Source organism: Pundamilia nyererei, unplaced genomic scaffold (genome assembly GCF_000239375.1).
Source record: "Pundamilia nyererei isolate P.nyererei 1_Seehausen unplaced genomic scaffold, PunNye1.0 scaffold00031, whole genome shotgun sequence".
Taxonomy (NCBI): domain Eukaryota; kingdom Metazoa; phylum Chordata; class Actinopteri; order Cichliformes; family Cichlidae; genus Pundamilia; species Pundamilia nyererei.
This window is the reverse complement of record NW_005187432.1, coordinates 971,109-976,992: the sequence shown is the minus strand read 5'-3', so window position 1 is coordinate 976,992 and position 5,884 is coordinate 971,109.

The window sequence follows — 5,884 nt, the reverse complement described above, 5'->3', positions numbered from 1 at the left end:
CCCAGATCCCAATCCGGTGAGCAACAGTGGAAAGCACAAGAATCAGACCAAGGAGTCCCCACCCAGCAAACCACAGGAACCAAGGGTCCACTGCCAACATCCCAATGTCAGACACCGCCATTGTATACATGTATGTGTAAGCATGTTCATGGGAATATTTATGTCTTTTTTTTAAGATCCACTGTATTTCCAGTCCTCTGATACAAAGTAATGCTTTTGTTAATTGAAAAAATGAAGAAAATGCAGAAAAAAAGCCTTATGAAACCAAAGAATCAACCTCAGCATCTTCTCGTTGCTAACACACCACGTGTTCTCCTACTGGGAAAAAACACTTTGGTCCAAACTATGTGACTGTCTGTCAGTTCAAGGTTTAATAACATCTTCAGTGTGATAAAAGCACGATCTGCAGCCAGATTGTAAATTATGACTTCCACAATCTCTTAATTTTTGAACTTTGTCACTATCTTATCAGTACTGCATAGTTTCTCATCCTATAAATGGATAAACAAGGTCGCCCTGACTTCAAGCTGCTCAACGACCTTGTAAAATTGAATCCATGTAGGTTTTCATTAAGTGTAGGCCAGAAAATAGTGCTTAAATGTTTTTGTGAAGGCAGAAAAAACATGTTTCACTTTTCTGTGCACTAGTGAATTGTTTGTATATGGCACAATCTGTTTACTCACCCTTCCCTTCTTGCCCTTCTGTGTGGTTTTTTTCTCATTTATCTGTTATTTGTATCCTTATCTCTTTCTTCCCATTGACTATGACAGTGGACTTGATCACAGTATGGCATCTTGAAGGATGTTTCCATTTCTAAAGTGCATCAGGAAGGGAGAGAAGTGGAGGAGCTTTAATTTGAGACTCTATGAGGAAGGGTTTTTAACCTGTGAAGTCATATATGTCCTTTTTTGTCACATTGTGTGAAGTTAATTAAAAGTAAGACTAAATATAAAGGTTGTCTAAACACTGTCACATCTGAGATCATAAAAAACAGACAATACAGCTGTTCCAAATGTAATTGATATGGCTTTAAAACGACTTCCGGAAAGGAAGGCTGTGTCAATTTGTTCTGTTGCTTGCATCTATGATGGGAGGGACCAAGATGTGAGGAGAGGGTTTGAGGAAAGGAATGAAAGAAGTGAAAACTGAGAAATGTATATGCTCCACCTGTGTCCTGTTGTCTTCCCCTGTCATCTGCCACATTGTCCTCATTATTGTGCACGCACTGTTTTCCGGTAATCCTTGCCTCATGTTAGACTTCCTTTTTGTCTCTGACCCAATTTTGTCTCTGTTTTTTTTCTTTGCTTGTTTCTCCTGGGTTTTTTTCACCTGTTTACTGTATACCTGACTCAGCTTTACTACAGTAAAGGGTTTTTAACTTTCACCTGATCTCCCTGGTCACCACAGATAATATTCATTACAGTGACTCTTGTTTTGTTGTTCTACAGATTAATCTTGTCACATGAAATCACACAGATATTCACCAGGGGGAGGTATAATCTCAAACATAAGAGACTGAGCTCTGGCCAGCCTGACCGACACATGCAGGTTCACATAGCTTTTGTCTTTGTAGAAACCCCTAGCCGAGTTCATCAGTAAACGCAGCTGCAATCCAATTTTAGGATCCTCAAGTATGTGAGAAACAAATATAGCAATCCGCCTGCTGCCTGCTGTTAATGTGACAAAGCAGTCTACAGGCTCTGGTTTTAATGCCAATAATGCTCCACTGACTATATTTATAATCATGCTAGTTCTTGTTAATCTATAACAAGTTCCTGGCAGTGTGCTCACCCCGAGACAGCTGATGATTAATCGGTTTAATGTTTACAAGCTTAGCTAATATTTGTGAGTAACTGTAATCGTGACTGAGGCTGAACTCTTACTAAAGTATCACAAAAGTCAGATTCAGACTCTGATACACTGTCAACCACAAAATTTAGCAGAAAACAAAACATTAAGGTAACCGATTAAAGTGGAAAGTTTTGTTCTATAGTCCTTTGCATTTTTTTAAATATTAGTCAAAAGTAGTGTATCGCTATGATTTCGTTACTGTGGACAGGCACAAGTAACAACTATGCAATCTCAGATTAAATACTGCCATTACTGATACGAAAACATGTGTTTAGCACACTAATTTGCTTTTTTACTAATGCTGATGCTAATGATAGCCTTTTAGATCGGCGTCTGCACTGGATTGCAACATACAGTGAAGACAAATCACATTAGACCACTGAAGAAAAAGCATTTTGCATCTGAGACAGCCTTATCTTACCCAAGCTTTATTATGGCAGAAAAGTAAAGGAGCAGGCACCCAAAAAGATCTACCTATTCAGCTAAGCTGCAAAATGTACTATTAAAGGAATGCTCTGTTTTCAATGTAAAATACATTACAATAGATAGAGTTAAAGAGGACCAATTATGCTCATTTTCAGCTTCATATTTTTACACTTAGATTCCACTGGAGTAGCTCTGAATGAGTCACTGTTTAAATATTCTTTGTTTATCTTATGCTGGGCCTTGGTGGAGCCCCTCTCCACTGTTCACTTGCAGTTCATAAACCTTCTGATAACAACAAATGTTAGCTCCTTTTCCTCTCCCTTTACCCAAATTTCCTTCTCATTGGCTGTCCCTTATAAAGAGGTTTTATCAGCAGGGGTGTTTGAAACACACAATATGTTAACTAATCTCCTATAAACTTATAAGGTTTATACTTACATTATAAACCTTATAAGTTTATAAGGTTTATAATGTAAGTATACATCTAAATGTCTCTAATTACTTTGGACCTTGTGCTATAATCTGTTAAATGCTCTTGAGAAGAACACGGGTGGGTACTTGCTAGGCTGACCTATAAATAAGAGACTGCAGACATCAGTCTCTTTGTTTGGCATAAAAAAAAGTAACAAAGTGAGAAGAGAATATTTCTAAAGCTTTTTGATCACCATCTTCACTTTTTGTTGATCCCCCAATGGAAGTAAAAAGAGATCAAATTGTGGTTTTATGAGGGGGTCTCGTGTTTGACTGTTTCTTGACTGACGTCACATAACCTTTGATAAAAAACACGACTTGGTGCTTTACAGGCTCTATAACACACTGATTTTTATGTGTGGTAAAGTGTTGAAGTTCCCCTTTAAAATAAAAAGATGATATGAGACTGTGCAGCAAGAAGCTAAATTCAACACGGCAAAGGGTCAGTGTAAAGTCAGAGGACACAAACATGTTGAAAGCAAATGAGCATATTGGGAAACTTACTTCTTTAAATTACTTAATTTGTTACACACACACACACACACACACACAGCTTGACCAGCTATTAGCCATTAAAAATCAGGAAGAAATCAGGTTCGGGCCAAGCAGAAGGCTGTGTACAAGCAGTTTCAGGAAGATGAGAATGTATGCATGTCAGCACTGCTGCACATTTCAGGCTCTCAGCACATCTGTGCGTCTCTGTTAATTAGCCACATGTTCTCAGTTAGGTATTGTGCTGTCATTCAAGTGCTTGTTGTTCCACATTTAACTCTTGGCAGTGTTTGGAACAACACGTCTGCTCTTCCAGTGGAAACATGATGCTGCGTAAGAGACAGAGTTCTTTCTATGGCCTCTTTCAGTTGAGATTGTATCAAGCTATTGTAGTGCTGCTGACTTACTCTTTGTTCTTCCTGTGAGTCAGAGTGGGATGGCCAAGAATTAATTTAGTAACGTAGGGTAAGGAAGCTGATCTGCACAGGACTTTTGTCCCTATAAATGAAACTTATACGAGATGGAGTAAAAAATCACACACACACAAGCACAATAGAGTTAAGATGTGTAATGTTTAATTATTGCAGATTGCACAATATTTCTTTTATTAAAATGAAAATGTGCAGAAATGAAACGTTTGTTAAATCAAAGTAGTAAGATGGGTCTGATTTGTTTTTATCTGTTGATTCAAAACAGATTTTTAAGACTTTAAAAATCCCTAAACCATTGCAGCAAAGGTGTTTTTAATGCAGAATAGTACAGTTATTCTTTTCTCCTTCATTTAAAATCCAGACACTGATCAGCGTTTAGCAATACTGGCTTTAAGTTACTACATCATGCAGGAAGTTGGACCAGGATTGGCCTCCAGTCAAGTCGTGACTAGACTGGTAAACATCTTGACCTCTCTTTTTTGCATGAGCTCAGAGTCCTTTTCCTCTATTAGCAGATGACCCAGTAAAGAGTTTTTTTTGTTAAATTCTGTGCAGGTAAAACATCGAAGTGACATGACAGAGAAAATACAGAAAAACATTTTGATGATCACAAATTTCAGTATAATTGAAATCCCAAAGGGGACATTTCTGGTATAAAGAGAACATAAAAAGTCTTCTGTGTTCTGTCCACATTAATGACGATATATTGCTTGGGATGATAAACATGGTTAATCGCACAAAGCTGTTAATTTAGCTTCATATTATTTATCTACCAACCACTTTTCTCATATATATGCTGTAAACCAAACTTTAAAAACTGTCTAGGCTGGTTGAAGCTGAGTCATCATGTTCATGATTTATGGTAAAGCCCTATTAACTCTGATCTTGCCAGCAGCTACAGCACCACATTCCCAGACCAGATTATCCAACATTTCCTTTAGAAAAATAATGTACAAGTCATTGTGTCTCGATTGGGCGTCACCGCTGTCTTGTTTCCTGACGATAGATTTACAGGCAACTTAAATATTCATAGTTTCCACTCTGCCCCCCTTGTAGCCTCCAGTGGTCAAACATTTACAGTTGGTGTGAATCACAGTTGTCACTGATTCACATCCTGGGGTCCGCACAAAGCTGGAGTCTCTCTGAGAACAGAGGTGGTGTTTTGAGCTGATGCTGATTGACAGTTAGTTTACTTAGTTAATTCATTTATATACTTTGTGAACATTCAGCACAATTAGAGATCAGAGTTTAACAGAAAATCAGGTTTCAGAAGAGTGATTAGGAAAACGTGGTGCTTTGCATCTATTTCAGTGGACAATCATGAATTTGATGAATGAAAATCAGTTTTAACAGTCAATCCTGAGGAATCCTAAACTGCAAGCATACACTCACTGGAAACTTTATTAGGCATACCTTGCTAGTCCCAGGTTGAATGCCCTTTGTCCTTAAGAACTGCCATAATTTACTTAAATACATATAAAGATAACATCAACAATGTGTTGAAAACATTCCTCAATTTTGGTCCATACTGACACAACAGCATCACATCAGGGTGGCTGTAGCTGAGGAGGTAGAGCAGGTCATGTACTATTCCCTGGCTGCTCCACTCTGCATGCCAAAATTATTCTTGGGTATCCATAGTGCAAAAAATATCTAACAAAAACTCAATGCTATCTTTGTTTTTGTTCCTCTGTCTTATTTCCATGCACACAGCATTTTTTTGAGTCTTCTTTTGGAAAATCTGTTGATAGCTTATTACAATCCAAATAATAAGCATTCCTGTACACATGAAAAAATGTATTAAAATGGGAACTGATCTGCCATTAAAAACTCCTACTGTCTGCCTCTATCAAAAGTCAAATTGCTTGCAGCAGTATAACTGAAAGCAGTTCCACAGCCTTTGTCAAAGTGGGGAAATTCAGTTTTATTTGGAGCATACTGCTACCCTTACTTCTTGTTTCTCATGCGTTGACAAATATCAGACGGGTGGAGTAGATCAGGTCTGCCAGGTAGAGGATGAAGTTGACACCGGTGAGTACAGCCACTGTCATGCCCTTATCCCATGAACACAACCCCAATTGTGTGTTGCAGTTGTATGGCCTATTTTTATTCCCACCGTGCCTGGGGTCAAAGTTGAAGATAGGCCAGATGATGGTTGCTAACAGGTAGAGGACCACAGCCAGCATGGCGTAGGCTGACAGGAACCGGGGGAA